Source organism: Phocoena sinus, chromosome 12, assembly GCF_008692025.1.
Source record: "Phocoena sinus isolate mPhoSin1 chromosome 12, mPhoSin1.pri, whole genome shotgun sequence".
In the NCBI taxonomy this organism is placed as follows: Eukaryota; Metazoa; Chordata; class Mammalia; order Artiodactyla; family Phocoenidae; genus Phocoena; species Phocoena sinus.
The window spans coordinates 6,580,680-6,598,074 of NC_045774.1; the positions used below are offsets into that span (position 1 = coordinate 6,580,680).

A 17,395-nucleotide genomic window follows, 5' to 3' on the forward strand; every position below is an offset into this window, starting at 1 on the left:
ATATATATTTTTTTATCTTGTGGGACAATCTTTTTTTCTCTTTTTTCTTTGTTTTGGAACAGTCTTTTATATTCTTCTTGTCTTAAAAATTGAAAATCTTTTGGGATAAATGTGTTATAGAAAAGAACATCACAAAAATAGATGGAATAATTGCAAACAAATAATTTTCAGCTTACACTCTCAAGTCTCTTTATTTTGACTGATGTTTTGGTGACTTTGAGACACTGTTGATAATGTTAGCCCAAAAGCAGTTTGGTTCTTTGTGACCTTTACATTTAGGTTAAAATCAATTCATCCTGTGCAATAATATTGAGTTCGTAATGGCCTGATTACCTACATGCATTACTGGTTTATGTGTACATCTACCATGACTATTGCTATATAATCATGTTCTCTTGTGTCCTTGACTGTCATACTCTTTCTCTTGTTAAAAAAAAAGCAAAAAACAATTCTACTGAGTCAATTTAAAGATCTTACTGGCTTTATTCACTGTTCGTGGAGCAGGCAGCATCCCATCTAACAAGTAGAAAGGCGCCTGGAAGAGCTGTACAAGATGGAAGGCTTTAAGGCAGAAAGGCAGTGGCACGAGGAAGTCAAAAGCAAAAAAAAGGATTGTTTCAGGGAGGGCCACCTTCCTTTGAGGTAAGGGCGGCAGGGGTCTATCAGGCAGATTACCTCACTAATGTTGACCAGGAAATTCCAGACTGATTGGTTTAAAATCCTGTTCCCTGGGGGAGTCTGCAACTGCAATTAGGCTAGGTATTTACTTTTGGTTTGCTGCTATGGGGCTTAGCAATGGAGTGGGTTGAATGGTGGCCTCCAAAAGGATATGTCCACATGCTGGTCCCCACGACCTGTGAATGTGACCTTATGTGGAAATAGGGTCTTTGCAGATTCAGTGAAGTTAAGGAACTTGAGATGAGATCACCCCAGACGATAATCCAGTGGGCCCTCAATCCAGTGACAAGAGTGAACGGGTGGCGCAGTGGTGGAGAATTCACCTGCCAGTGCAGGGGACATGGGTTCGAACCAGCCGCAACTACTGAAGCCCGCGTGCCTAGAGCCCGTGCTCCACAACAAGAGAAGCCACCGCAATGAAAAGCCCACGCGCCACAACGAAGACCCAACACAGCCAAAAAAAAATAACTAAGATAAATGAATTTTAAAAAATAAATATTTTTTTTAAAAGAACGCGTGAACGGGGAGGCAGAGACTGGAGGGATGTGGCCACAGCTCCAGGAGTGCCAGGGCAGCCTTGGAAGCTGAAAGAGGCCAAGGATGGCTTCTCCCCTTGAGCCTTCAAAGGAGCCACCGTCCTGCAGCATCTCAGACTCTAGCCTCCAGAACTGTGGGCACATAAATCTCTGTTGTTTTAAGCCACCAAGTTTGTGGCAGCGACAGAAAATGAATATTCACTCTGCCTCGTTGTCATCTCAGCTGGGAATTCATATACCTTTTACAGTTATTGTCAGGTCTATGAAAGATGTATAGCATTTATATCTCACTCGAAAGGAAAAACAGATTGTGCAACATTTTAAAGAAGAATCAATAGGATTTGGGGATTGTCTGCACATGAGAAAGGGGAAGAAAGGGTTGTCATCCAAAAGAAGGGAAGATAAACACATTCGTTTTGCCTTTTGCAGGGTAAACAGGTTTTATTCAGTAACTACCGACAGTGGGGACAGGAGGCTGGGGATGGAGCTAAGCTCCAGTCCTGCTTGTGCAGAGGAGACTGGGCCTTTCAAAGGGAACTGGAGGCAAGGGGAAGCAGGACTCAGGAGGGTCAGGGGAGTGGTGGAGCTGGAAGGGCCGCTCCCTGTAAATGCGCCAGCGCAGTGGGCAGCTCCAAGTTACCATTCTCCCCTCCCTCAGGGAGTGGGAGACAGAGGCCCCGCCCTCCCAATGAGTGTGTTTCAGAGGAAGGTTTCTCAAGTCCTAGAGGACACTTCTGAGTTGTAAGAGATACATCCTCACAGAGTAAGCCCTTTTTAATAAATGCTCTGAGAAAGGGGGCTCAGGGGCCTATCTCGGGGTGTTGGCTAACAGTAAAAAGCTCCTGGTAGCTTTGAGCTTCCTTGGGCAGGCATTTTCATGGGGGCTGGGGTCATCCTCGGGCTGTGCTAGAGTTTGGCCCAGTCTCTTAGTTGCAGGGATTGGGCGCGGTTGTTCTGTGCTGAGGGTTCTGCAGTTCTCAGGGTGCACGTGACTTCAAGGAAGTGATGATGGAAGGAAGGTGATGGTTTCGGTGCCAGAAAGAGGGAGCTCTGAGTTAGGGATGTGAGAAGGAAAGACACTCAATGAGTTGTTTTAGAAGCGGTGAGTTTGAGCTGGCAAAGAGACCACTGAAAAGTGAGATTAAAAGGGCATATTTTCTTTTCCAGCTCCTTAATAACCACGTGTTATATAACCACGTGTTATATAACCACGACTCTCCACTCGCATGTATACATGGACTTCTTTAGCTAAAACTTACACACATCCAAAGAAAGAGTCTACTAAAAAGGAAGTACTTCGCAAATGGTCTGTCAGAAGTAGACACTCAATAAATATTAATTAAGTGAATAATTAAATAAAGAAATTAAAATAAAGGAATTAAATAAAGAAATTAAAACACTAACATAGGGGCTTCCCTGGTGGTGCAGCGGTTGAGAGTCCGCCTGCCGATGCAGGGGACACGGGTTCGTGCCCCGGTCCGGGAAGATCCCACATGCCGCAGAGCGGCTGGGCCTGTGAGCTGTGGCCCTTGAGCCTGAGCGTCCGGAGCCTGTGCTCCGCAACAGGAGAGGCCACAGCAGTGAGAGGCCTGCGTACCGCAAAATCAAAAAACAAAAAAACACTGATACAGTGAAAGTCCTTCTCTTTATCCCAGTATCTGTATTTTCCCTTCCTTCTATTTAGTATTTTTTTGCAATTAATATTTTCTTAATGATAAATTTTAGAACTGTAAATTTGCCATTATACACTACAAGACTTTAACTTGTAAAGTTGAAGACATGATAATTTTGAAGTGTCTGAAAAAAAACTCACCAAACTAGATTCTGCAGTTAACAAAAGAATAGCAAGCAATTATGCTAAGTTCTTAGCTCTACTATAGAATATTTTAAGATTAACCAAGTTCATTTTTTTCCGAGATTACACCACAGAATTATTACTGCCATTATCATTGCTTTACATATAAATATTAGAAACACTTTTCTTGCTATACATTCATTTTTCTGTCATCATAATATCATAGTTTTAGGCATGCTAGAAAACTATGAGACATGCTAGAACACTAAAATCAACTGGATAAGCGTAACCATAGGAAATTTAAAACGTGACCAGCAAGTAAGAAGCAGGAATGTTTCTGTTAACTTTTAGAAACAAAAGAAATCTAGTTTCTTGTTTTAAACAAACTGGAATATGAGAAGAGAAATGTATGCAATTAGCTCACATGGCCCATTCGAATTGTGCCCGACATGGTCCAGGCTTTTTGGCGTATGCATAAAGACGCCATAAAGTTTCAAACAGGAAACTTTGAACAGAAGCTTTACTTAGTCTGACAAATCAAAAAGCACAACTGTGGCATAGGTAATTGAAAGGCACAACTCAGCAATTACCCACCAGCCATCATCTTACGACCCTAAGAGAAGAGCAGTGTGCTTCCTCCTCTGAGGGGAGCAGGGATTAGAACAAAGAGGGTCGCTTCTCCCAGCCAACCGGGAGAACATTTCGCCAAAGAAAATGCCGTTTCAGGCTCACTCTGGAACAGAATATACATGGGCTCCATTAGCATCATTAAGGGAAGAGGCAAAGAGGGGATACTCAGCAAGCAGAAGTCTCTAGGTCACTCTGGCCTTTACTATCTTGATGGCTAGAACTATTCCCAGCTCATCAGAGGCTCTCCAAACCATGCAGCATACATACCCATTTTCCACAGGATGTGCTGACGGACTGACTAACTAACTAACGTCTTAGTCTGTAGAGTTTTTGACGATGATTTCAAGATGAGTACTATCTGATTTTCTACCTACAAATATAGAATTAGTGTAAAAAATTAAAAAGAGTCATATTTCTATTCTGTAACCTAATAGCCAGTGTATGGGCAACCAGAAATATTTTGCAATTAATATTTTCTAAGTGATAGAAGATTTTCAAAAGGACTCAACTACTTTATCAAGTATCCTCGGTAATGACAACCCTGTAGTTCTTCTGTCCCATTATCAGTGCCTGCTTTATATATTCCTGTAGAGCAACTTACGCGTGAGAAGGAGTGATGGTAAATCACTCAATTCATGAATTTAAGATCCTTGGCCATTTGTTACATTCTGTCTACTGAGTGGCTTTTTGCCAACCTGATAATTGGATGCTACAACAAAACTTGCCTAACTGATTTAACGCTTAATCAATGATGAATGATTTGCTTCTCCATGAAGTTGTATTTTCTCCTTTATAACTTCACACTTTGGCAATAGACGTGAGTTCACTTGAAGTGATCATTACCTGAAGTCACACTTGGACTACTGTTAATGAACCTGATGGGAGAAAGTGTAGAAGTGGCAGTATTAATAACACAACGCCTATGTTGTTATTTTTCAAACTGAGTCTGTTAGAACTGCTTTGAGCTGATATTCTGCTTATGTGACCTGTGTCTAAAAATGTTAAAATCGAATTGAGGTAAGTCAGTGTGTACATATGCACACGCACTCCATGTCAATTGAAAATGTGTGCCATTTGAAAAAATACCTTATTCGTTTGAAATAAGTAGAGAGAGACTTGTTCATGCTCACATGAGGCCTCCTTTCAGGATAGGACACACCTGTTCAGTGGGTGAACTACGTCTAAGCCCATGGTTGGCAAACTAGGGTCCATGCACCAAATCCAGCCCGCACCCTGTTTTTGTAAATCAAGTTTTATTGGAATACAACCAGACTTACTCCTCTATGTATTGTCTGTGGTTGCTTTCATGCTACAGGGGAATAATTAAGTAGTTCTGATAGGGAACATATGGTCCACAAAGCCAGAACTTTACTGTCTGATCCTTTACAGAAAAATGTGTCAACCCTGATCTCAGCAAACGTACACTAGTGTTAGCAGTGACCCTAAGGACAGTCTGACTTTCAGGAAGAAATTGTTTCTGATGTGTATAAGCCCTGGCATCTTAGTGCTTGGAATCTTCCATTTTAGGTTGTTGAGTGGGAGAGAAGGGAGAAAGGAGAAACAGATGGATGAGTTTGGTGTTCCGATGCGCCTCAAAAGAAACAAGCAAACTAGTCAGTTTTACAGCAGGAATAATTATTGAATCATAGAAACAGAAGAAACCTAGAGATCACGTTACCCTGTGATTACACTCTGGGAAGAGGGGGATGTGTATTTGTAAAAATATATTGAAAATCTTGTTTCATCAGTTCTACTCACTACTTATTATAAGCACCACTAAATTAAAAAAAAAAAACACTTTCAATGTACATCTCTAATAGATTAAAACTGGTATATTTGATAAATATGGAAGATTTTTAAAAACCCTTGAGTCACATTACAGAAAGCATATGCAAGCACTCTTTTTTTTTATAATTCTGATAAAGTTCTCTAGAAGATATAGTCCATCTTCTAGCTTAATGTGGAGAATATCACCCTAAAGAACTATGTCAGAAAGCTTATACATGAGTTGTGTGGTAGCAGGTTGGGGGGTACTCAGCGTGCAGACGTGGTGGGCATTATTAGACTTTTAAGCTTATTACGAAAAGGAATGCATTTTAAAATGTAAAGAATGCCTACTATTGTCTAGTCTTATTTTATCAGCGAAGAAAAGGAGTTTCAGGGAAGGAAAATGATGCAACTGGCTGACTCATCCAGTTGGTGGGAGAGCCAGTAGCACCCAGCTGGCAAGTCTACTGCACCTTTCATTTTGCCTCCTGTTTCATAACCGTTCATAAAAACTGTGAAGTATTGTTAGATAGTATGTAAGTTATACTTAATGTGTGAGAAGATTGAGGAAACTAACTAGAAAAGAATCCTATATGTTACCCCCTCAAAAAAAAAAAAAAGACACACTATGGATTATTTTGGGAAGAACTGGTATATACAACTTTAACTGTTCTCCTTATTGAATAGAGTATATCCCTTCATTTCATCAAATCCACTTCAAGGTTCTTTAATGGAATTTTACAATTTTTTGATAAGTTCCCTTTGATCTCTGGGGATGTACATAGATAAGCCTGTCATCTCTAAGTAATATTTTTTCTTTTGTTTCTATTCCATGATAATCCTTATACCTCTTATTTCTGATTCTTTTCTTATTGTCCAGGACATTTGGTAATATACATTAAACAGTAGGAGTAATACTAAACATTTTAATTTTGTTCCTGACACTAAAAGAAATGGGTCTAAAGTTTCTTCATTAAATGGGATGTTTCCCTACAAAAGCAAGAGGATTTCTTTTGATAGATACACTTTATCACATTAAGGAAGTTCCTTTGTCTTCCTAGTTTTGCGTCAGCTTCATACATCTATATCTATATCTGTATCTATCTATCTACACACACAAATATATATATATATTAATGTTTTGTCAGCATCTTTCAAGGTAGCATATTCGAGCATTTTCTCCTTCAGTCTATTAATTTCACGAACTACACAAACAAATTTTCTGATGCTAAACTATTACTGCATCCTTGTGATAAACCCTTCTTGATTCTGTTTTTTTTAAAAGTACATTTTTTTCAGTTAGGTTATCTTTCATAAGGATTTTCACTCTGTATTCTTATATGAAATTGGCCTGTGACTTTCTTATAGTGTTGTTATCCAATTATATTAGTATCAAGGTTATATTAGTCCCATAAGTTGTTTTCAGTATTTGAAACAAGTGTAAAATAATGATTATCTGTTAAATATTACTATAATGGGAAAAAATCCAATAAAGGACAGTGTAGAAAAAGGGCAATTATATTTGAGCTTACCCTGAAGCCTAAAATTATTGTCACTATAACAGTGAACAGTTTTTTTTTAAGTGACTCAATAAACAGGTGGGGATTTAGCAACCTGTGTCTGGAGTCCTTTTCTAAATTCTGGGGTGTGAGATGTAAGCGTGTGTGCAGTAAATAAATGAATTAATGGTTTTGGACCTATTAAATTAATTTTAATACTGTTAGGATCCCTATCCAAATTCTAAAGGAAGAAGAAAGTGGTAAAAATGGGGATTTGAGAATGAATGAAATAAGGCTACGTTAGGTATCTGATAAAAGATGCTTCAAACTTACTCCCTGTAAACCAGTGTTTGTTAGCTCTGGTGGCGTGTTAGAATCACTTGAGAAGGTCTCACGGTTATTAATGTGCAGACTCCAGCCCAGACCATTGCAGGAAGAATTTCTGGGTGGGGAGGAATGGAAAACCAGCATCAGTTTTTTTACAAAGCTCCCCAAGTGATCTTACAATAGGACATTAAAGTTGTTGTATAGGTTACAAGAAGAATGGGTGTGAGGACCAAGAGAAAGCTCAAGGAATACGTTAATCCTGATGTTTCCTTCTAGAAGGCTATCCATAATGGGAGTTTTCCGTTTTACTCTTTCCTATTTTGAAAAAACCTTAACCTAAGTTTATATAGGTTATATAGTAATTCACCTACCTACTTGCCAAATATAACCATCTGATCATTATGGGTTGCATGGATTCAAAATACACTTTTCGCAAGTTTTGTTGGCTTGTTTTTGTCCTTCATGCTCATTCCTTCTAACATGTCATGACATATGCAGCAGCAGCATCTCTCATTTTCAGTCAGTTTTTCATGTTTAACATTTTCTGTCCTGTTTTCATTGTCCTAGGGCTATCTCACTGAATTAACACTTGAAACATTGTCACTGCTTTTGCACTGACCTGACATGATGGGATTAATAATGTTTGTGTAAAATTCTTAGAGCTGAGCATAAAAACCTGTCAATATTTTGCAGATTGACCAACACCTCAATGCTTTAGTTCTTTGCCTTATTTATGAAATTGTGTGATATGAACGTTTTTGAGTAAAGACCTCCTGCATAATGTAAATGATATTTGGAAAGCTATGAGGACAGTAAGTCCTGAAGGAAGGCATTCTAGTTTCCAAGAAAAAAGTCTAAGTAACTCAGCCTTTGCAAATTGGCAGTATTCCTAGAGCTATGAAATAGAGCCATATTGCATACTACAATTTCAATTTAGTGCTTGACCCCAAGACCCTGAAATATACTTGAGATAAAAGCGAAAGGCTTGCTTCCTCTATAGTTTAAAAATGAATACTGACTTTGAAAAACCATAATGTTCAAATATGTCATTGTCCAAACTTATGTGAAACAAAACTTCTTTTGTTGTCTTATAATCTCTCAAAACTTGCTTAACAACATTATCAGACTGTTGCATTTAAGACCCAAAAGTCCTTGAATGACTATCTCTAAGCTATCACTTGAATACAATAAACTGTATTCAGAAAAATACATTCCCTAAAAAGATGTTAGCATAAAGCCAGGGTGAAATCACTGAGAAAATAAAATTGTTTTCAGTAAAAGTTTATATTATATCAGAGCTCCTAAGTCTCACTCCATATTGCCATATTAATACAAAATGTATATCTTCCGCCTGCTGTCTTCCAATTTTCAATTCTTAAATTCTTCCAGCAATATAATGAAGTTATTTTGCTACTGAAATGGGCAGCACTTCTCCATCAAATATATACGCTTTTAGGAAAACACCAGTTTCCCTTAAAATTGACATAAAAACAGGCTGTGACGTGCTTTCTCCTATTGTTCTGGCTGTCTCTTTGCTGCTGCGCTTTGTTCCTCATCTCATTTCTCAGCCTCCTGTTTCCCGCTCTCTGATGCCCATTCAGTGCTCACTCTGAATCCTATTAGCTGCATTTGACTAACAACCGAAACTATCCTTTCTAAAGTTTTTCAAGTAGATATTACTAATTAAATTCACAGCTACTCCTTCTGTTTTTGCTTTTTTGTTTGTTCCTTTTTATTCCATACCACTGTGGGAGACATTTTGTCATATACTGTCACACATTCAAAGGTTTTATATGTACATTTAATATTTCTCTAGAAAATCTAAATTGTTTTAGGGCAAGAGACTCATATTACTTTTTTTTTTTTTTTTTTTTTGCGGTACGCGGGCCTCTCACTGTTCTGGCCTCTCCCATTGCGGAGCACAGGCTCCGGACGCTCAGGCTTAGCGGCCATGGCTCACGGGCCCAGTCGCTACGCGGCATGTGGGATCTTCCCGGACCGGGGCGCGAGCCCGTGTCCCCTGCATTGGCAGGCGGACTCTCAACCACTGGGCCACCAGGGAAGCCCTCATATTACTTTTATATTCACTGTAATACCTACTAGATTGTTAGTCCTGTTAAATTTTTATTAAATATACCTTGAATTGGGTGTTGATCTCCACCCTGAGATCCCAACATTCTGCTTTCTGCTTTTCTCTGGCCTTTTTGATCAATGCTCTGTGACCATGTTTTTGACTTCCTCTTCCATCTTCCTGTTCTGATTGTAATTGTCTGTTTTTAAAATTCCCTCTGTGATTATCATCTCTGCCACAGTAAGAATTAAGGAAACATTATTTGTGCAGAATGTAATACAGGTATTTATTTGTGGATATTGGGGCATTGACAGTTCAAATGTATTTTCTTATAATTTCATGGAAACTCCATAGCGTAAACTCAGTTATCTTTAGAATCACCTGTATTTGGTAGAGATTGAGAGATGGGATAGGCAAAGAGATAATAAGAAGAGTGGTGATAGGATTGAAGTGCCAATAGTTTATCATTGCAGGTCTCATTCACCCACACGTTAGTATGACTGTTATAAACACAGCATCAGTGCTAACAGGAAGTTAAATACAAATAGAATAATATGTCAAAAATTCAGAATGAAGAAATTAGACCAGATTTGTCATGGCTTTCAAAACATTCCTGACATTTCCTGATATCGTCTCAAGCTTTGTTCCATTAGAAGGGAAATTATTATCTTGTGAAAAATAGCCCTTTATAAAGACAAGCAAGTGAGAACGTTTAGATGACTCTATTTTGTTGAAAGTTATTTAACCTTTCTTGTATTTTCCACTAGTTGATTAAATATTGAGGACTCATCCTTCAAGAGCTATCTCAAAATTGATTTTTCCTTAGCCACAATAAATATCTACCCATGGCCAACTGCCAGTAGTCTATTACACATGTACCCACCCAACCAGAGGACAGGCTGAAACAATTCAGGGACTTCTATCTCTACAGAAATCCCTAGGAAATCATCAAGTCTAAGATCTATCCGTGACAAACTAGAACTATTTAATCAGATATTCTGATTAAGAAAAAAAAATGGTAGCCATAGAGATTATACCGCTTTCCAGTATTTAATAGCTGTGATACCTTAACTATGCAGTTGAGCCAGCTTCCTGTAGCTCACACCACACCACAGTGAAGGTGAAGGGGAAGGGTTGTTGGCATCTCCCTATTTGCATTTCAGTAGATGTGTTTTGGCTCTATGCTTAGGACCGTGCTGGGGTGTGGGGTTTATGATAGGACCAGCAGCTGATGACCGTATAATTCTTTGTCTGGACCAGGATACTTCTTTTTTATTGAAGTATAGTTGAGTTACAATGTGTTAATTTCTGCTGTACAGCAAAGTGATTCAGTTATACATATGTATACATTCTTTTTTATATTCTTTTCATTATGGTTTATCACAGGATATTGAATATAGTTCCCTGTGCTATACAGTAGGACTTTGTTGTTTATCCATTCTATATATAGTAGTTTGCATCTGCTGGTCCGAAACTCCCACTCCATCCCTCCACTAGCCCCTCTCCCCCTTGGCAACCACAAGTCTCTTCTCTATGTCTGTGAATCGGTTTCTGTTTCATAAATAAGTTCATTTATGTCATATTTTAGATTCCACATATAAGTGATATCATGTGTTTTTTTTAGACCAGGATACTTTTGAGAGTAGTAGGGGGTGCTATTAATAATTATACTGAGACAACTGACATAAATCTGAACTGTTCCAGGCACATCAGGACTTACAGCGTCTCTCACCCACCTCATTCTTATCTTTTTTTTTTTTTTATTTTTTTTATTTTTTTATTTTTTTTTTTTGCGGTACGCGGGCCTCTCACTGTTGTGGCCTCTCCCGTTGCGGAGCACAGGCTCCGGACGCGCAGGCTCAGCGGCCATGGCTCACGGACCCAGCCGCTCCGCGGCATGTGAGATCTTCCCGGACCGGGGCACGAACCCGCGTCCCCTGCATCAGCAGGCGGACTCTCAACCACTGCGCCACCAGGGAAGCCCCTCATTCTTATCTTTTTCAAATCCAGTTATTCTCAGTTTCTTCACGGTCTTTCTTAAATTGTAGGGCTAAATATGAATATTGTACTAATTGAAGTCTATTCCGTGTCAAAGACAAAGTGCCCCAGACAACTAAGGAGGTAATTTTATTTAGGTTATTACCATGAAGAGAGCATCCATTAATGAGTCTCAAATGAAAGGAAGGAGGTCTGGGTTTTTATCGAGGCAGGTAAGCAAGGGAGTCATCCTTTATTTTCCTGGGGAGTCATTTTCTTTGGGGACTGGACCACAGCTCTGTCAGAAACAAGTCCCCGCCCTTGAGAAGTGCCTGCAGCCACCGAGGCCAATCAGACAGGCAGGCTCCCTGGTCTTGCCTTTGCCCAGCCAATTCCTGCAAATACACTGAATGAAAAAATGCAGTGCTTTAAAGTTGCAATTAACTTCCGATTCCCATCTCCCTCTGTACATCTTCAGCTCAGCTTATGTATATCATACCAAGTATCCTCTATGGTCTGGAAAATCCGGAAACACCAGAACCATCAAGAGAGGCCTATTTATGAATAATTTATTATAGTTCTTTTGCTTTGAAAACCTCTTGGCTTCCATTAGCATAATCAGGGGCTAGTTCAGATTCCCCAGGGAGGTGCTACTGGAATTTTTTCTTAAACATTGGATGTAAGACATATCCATTTGGGAAAAACAGAGACATATTTCTAAAAGACATACATATAAATGGAGTTGATTTTTATCAAGCTAAATCAGATGAGGTAAGAAGAAAATGTTTGATTGTGATTTATATACCGTCCATGTTAAACTCATAAAATTTGAAAAACAAAAAGGATTTAAAGAGTCATATTTTGATTTCCCTATGATGGTAAGAGAATGCATTATATGACAGGATATGAAGGTAGAGAAGGCCTTTTTTGATGCTTTATCAATTTATCCAGATATTAGTGACATCAAATTATCTAAATTATTGGAAATGCAAAATTAATTTTCCAGTAAGAACTAATCGTACACAAATGAGGGTAAAAAAAAGAATATGAATTTAATAGGAAGCAATTATCCAAAAAGAACAGTATAACTTATAAAGAGGAAAAAGACAGAATAAGGCTAAAATGCTCTTTTATCTTGACCTTCACAAACGCCTACTGTAGCTTTCCTGAGGAGGTAGTAACTGAGACCCAGTGCAACAGACTGTCACAAGCCTGGGGACCTCCGATAACAAACTCCGTCTCTGTTGATAACTAGTTTCCTCACTTGCAAAATAAGTGAGAGACCTCAGTCTTCCCTAGAGCCTCCACCAGGGGTGCCGAGAGCTCCCCCCGTCCAGTTCTCTTATATACGAGCTATGAGGTAATACTTTGGGTACGTCTTCCTCACTGCTGACAGTGTTGAAGGCTCCTCCAAAACATCAATGGATCAGAAATTTCCCCTACTGTTGAACAGGTGCTCAGTAAATATTTTTACTACAAACAAGATTTTAAAATCTCGCGACACATGAGAAGATTTCCCAGCCTCCAGTGCTATTCATGGGTGTTCTGGAATCCTTGCTAATTTGGGGCATAGGCCCATGTGGCTTTTCCCAGAAAAGTACTCCCCACGTTTGCCTCATTGCACACAAGGAAGAGAGATGATATGTGTAGGCCTCACAAGGGTGGAGAGACAGTGCTGCTTCTGGACAGAGGCCACCAGCCTGGAGGCTGCTGGCCTGGGGCTCCGACTGTCCTGGACCCGCTGTAGCCCTGAGGCCCCTGGGAAGTGAGTTCTTGGCCCAGGGGTTGAACGGCTCAAGCGCATTTTAGTGTTTAGTGCTCAAGGGCCCGTTGATGGTGAGTCAGACAGGGGTGGGTTAAGCTGACTCCACCGTTAGCTAAGCTTGTGATCTTGGCTGAGCTGTTTTAATTTCCTAAGCCTGAGTTTCCTCTAGTTCCTCGATAGTGTTAGGCACCTTTCAGTTGCTCGGCTGCCATGGTGGCCAGTGACTAGCATGCGGTCAGAGCAGATAAAGAACATTTCCATCAAAGCTGAAAGTTCTACTGGCCAGCTCCGTAGAAAGGCCCTCGTGACGGCCGTTCACTCTTAGCGTCTCAGCCCAACCACCAGGGTCAATGTTAGCTCTTTAACAAACTGGATAATTACTTTCCTTAGGGGTAAAATATTCTGCTCCCATTCTGTAGACATTTATTTTGGGTTTTACAGCTACCTTATACTTTTAGGTAACAAGGGGAAGAGTTTTTGACACTTTTATAAACAAGGAATACATTTTTGAAAGATTCCTTTTGCTCTTTAAACCTTTAAGATGTCTTTTTGTTCACTTGGCTCCATGCTTATTAAAGGTGATGGGGCAAAACTGCAGCCTGAACCTTCACCTTTATATGGCCTGGAAGTAACCCTGCTGCTCATCTCTGCTACTCTCCACTCTAAATTGTTTTGCTCCCTTAAGCATCAGTTTCTCCCTCTGTCCTCACCTACACACAAAGACTTTATTTTTTAATTTTTAAAAAAATTTTATTGGAGTATAGTTGATTTACAATGTTGTGTTATTAGTTTCTGCTGTACAGTAAAGTGAATCAGTTACACATATACATATATCCACTTTTTAAGATTCTTTCCCCATATAGGTCATTGCAGAGTATTGAGTAGACTTCCCTGTGCTCTACAGTAGGTTCTTATTAGTTATCTGTTTTATATATAGTAGTGTGTATATGTCAGTCCCTATCTCCTGATTTATCCCTCCCCTCACTTTCTCTCTTGGTAACCATGTTTGTTTTCTACATGTGACTCTATTTCTGTTTTGTAAATAAGTTCACTTGTACCGTTTTTTTAGATTCCACATGTAAGCGGTGTCGTGTGATATTCATCTTTCTCTTTCTGACTCACCTCACTCACTACGACAATCTCCAGGTCCATCTGTGTTGCTGCAAATGGCATTATTTCGTTCTTCTTTATGGCTGAGTAATATTCCATCATATATATGTACCACATCTTCTTTATCCATTCTTTTGTCGATGGACATTTAGGTTGCTTCCATGTCCTGGCTATTGTAAATAGTGCTGCAATGAATATTTGGGTGCGTGTGTGTTTTTGAATTATGGTTTTCTCCGGATATATGCCCAGGAGTGGGATTGCTGGATCATATGGTAGCACGAAGACTTTAAAGTTAAATTCGACAGCAGGGCGCCATGCCTCGAGGCTTCCAGGCAACTGGCAGCCTAATCAGAATTCCTTGGGAGGAGAGGAGGTTCACCAGAGATGTAACCTGCGTCTGAACTGGCAGTGACATGCTCACAAATATACTTTGGCATAATTTAAAAATGGAAGGTAGATTCAAACAAGGAAGGATAAGAGGAAGAGTCTTTTTCTCAATTGTCCTAGTAAGAATAAAAATAAAATAGAAGAGTTGTGAGAAGAACTAGTGACTAAAATTCTAGCTACTGGTAAACGATTCCCTGAAGAAGCAGAAGGTATCTTTCATGCCTCTCTGACTTGGAGACTGTGTAGCTGGGAGAATAATGGCACCATTAGCTTGAACAAAGCAAAGTCACAGTGTCAAGCTGGCTTCAGAGGTATCATATGGAGTTCGGTTTCGTACCTTCATGAGAGGCTTAAATTATGGAATCCTTTTAAGCTTTTCTGAGTATAAATTATTAACCTTTTTTGACCTTATCTTTGTATTTACTTATCTAGGTAAAGGCCAATTTAAATATGGTAGCAGCCCATCCCTCAGAGTTCTTTTCTCTAAGGAGCCCCTGTCATAAGTAGCACTCTTCAGTAGATTAAAGATGAAAGTGTATTTCACTAAAGGAAATAGCTGACAAGATCCTGAACCCATTTCGGCAGAAAACTTAACATTCAGCCTCAATCCACGGAAACTGTCAAATGAGAATGTGCATCATCGTGAGGAATAAAGAGGAAAAGGAGAGGGAGTGAAGAGAGGGAGCCCTCGGTGGACCAGGAGGCCGGAGGCCCGGGGAGTCAGCAGGCAGGCTCACTCTTGATCCAGGCTCCTGTTTTTCACTTGGATTACCTAGTGAACACTCTTTTCTCTTGTTTGCTTTATTTTCTTATATTTGAAATAGGAATTTGGGCTTAGATAAATACACACAGCCGTTTAATACATGCAACGTACGTGCAGGTATGGGGTGCTGTTTGCATCTTGCTGTAAGGAACAAGGAAAAGAAACTCGGGTTGGGAGATATTCAGATGTGTCCATTCCCTTATATTCCCCTAGTGCTGCTGCAGTGACCTTTCACCATGCTTCCCAGTGCCTTCTGTTTTGTTCCTGGGTTTTATTAAGAGAAATGGGGCTTGACACCTGTGATGTTGGTGATCTTCCAGATAGAGTTTTTCCAGCTCTTGCTTGTCCAGAGTAGGTTGCTCCCAGGATAATCAGGTAGATGTGTTTTAGCTGCTGGTTCCAGTTGCTGCAATAATGTGCTAATCTGTGAGTCTCCAGAAACTGCCTGCTTGTTAACTGTGATGCCCCCAGTGCCATCCGATGTCTCCACCCCTCTATAATCACGCTGTCTGCACTTTGCATTTGATTGGCTGCCTGCTTGGCCAAGGGGTTTCTTTTGAGATGAACTTGCTCTAAGTAAGCAATGTTGGGGGACTGAGCCCTCCTTTGTTCCTTAGCAAATAGGAAAGATGCTTTCCATTTTGACTCCACCAGTTGTAGGCAAGCAACACCTGGCATATGAAGGGCTGGCCTGAAGATTATGGAATGCTCTTTTTTGGTATGTCATCAGAAAACTTGATAAACACAAAATTGAATCTGTCAGACTTTGATGCCTGAGTTTGAAATATTGCTAAATCTCCCTTAAAACTGTCACCGCTAATAAAATTTTATAATATGATACATTTTGTGTACTTGCCTACTAGCGTATGCCTTCTGATTCACCCATCGGATGATTTTTCTGTGGTGCCCAGGAATCAGGATCAGTGGTACCTGAATGTACTCATCCCCCATCTCCGCTTTGCATCCAAGCTGTCTCTCCTGAACCTAAGAAGGCTTTCAAGGGTTCAAGTTAAGTTCTGAAGTCAGAGGCATACAACCTGGAGCGTTAGTGGGAGGAGTTGGATATAAGTCTGTCTTGACGGCACATGTCATTTTTTTAAGCCACACTGCCTCCTGATGAAGAGGGTGCCCCTCTGTTATATTACGGGTCAAGCTGAGTTTTCAGAATGGCCCTTAGTCTTGGAAGAATCGAAAGTAAGGATTAAGAGCTTGGGCATGATTCTGGACAAGTAACTTAATTCTCTAGTGAGGATTACAATAATATTTAAATCACAGCATGCTTTAGTGACGAAATGAGTCAATGTATATGGAGCAATTGAAACAGTGTCTGACACGTAGTGTAGACTCCATGAGCATCCCCTGTTTCAGCAGTCATATAATAACAGTACCACAGCTGACAGGAATGATTAAGAAATGCGTGAGGCAGGGCCACTTCTGCTCTCATGTTTTGTCCTGAGCAAGGGGGTTAAGTCTAAAGAGATGACATACGCAAAGCTTTCCTTCTCCTGATGACTTCACACGTAGTTTCCTGACGCTGTTATGCTCAGTATCTCAGAAATAACGTAGAAAGACCCATTATTCTTGCTTCCTCAATAAGATTGCCTGCACTTCTAGTTCTGAAAACATTAAAAGAGCTTCCAGAGCTATTACTTGCTAGAACTTTTATGCAGAGTAAAGTACTGATGCCAATGGAAACATGGCTTTCCTCCCTCAGACTTGTTTATTACCACGTGGACAAATTGAAATTTACCAGGGTTTTGCCAAGCATTTTGGGAAGTCTCTTCTCACGGTTAATCTCTTATTATCCATAGTCTGAAGTTCAAGAACACATAAACATTAACTGCTTGCTACTCTTCCCTTTTAGTTTATTCAATATTGGGGATTTTTTTTTTTAAACAGGCACCCAGGAAATTAAGAAATTTAGCCATCCTACAGCGGCCTGATGCTGAGGCTGTGAATGAGGTTCGCAGGACTAAAGACTTAATTACTTGAGTCAAAGTTTGATTTAAATTGTAAATTCTCTGTTGATACCTAATTTCTATCTCAGTTGAAGTGAACTGAATTTTAAAGACCAAACAGAGGACACTTGC

At 39.9% G+C, this 17,395-nt stretch overlaps 1 protein-coding gene across 2 annotated transcripts in view; it reads left to right on the plus strand.

The window, feature by feature from the left end:
* PRKN (parkin RBR E3 ubiquitin protein ligase) overlaps window positions 1-17,395 on the plus strand; it is a 1,284,475-nt gene that overhangs the window by 839,485 nt on the left and 427,595 nt on the right. The window lies entirely within an intron of this gene.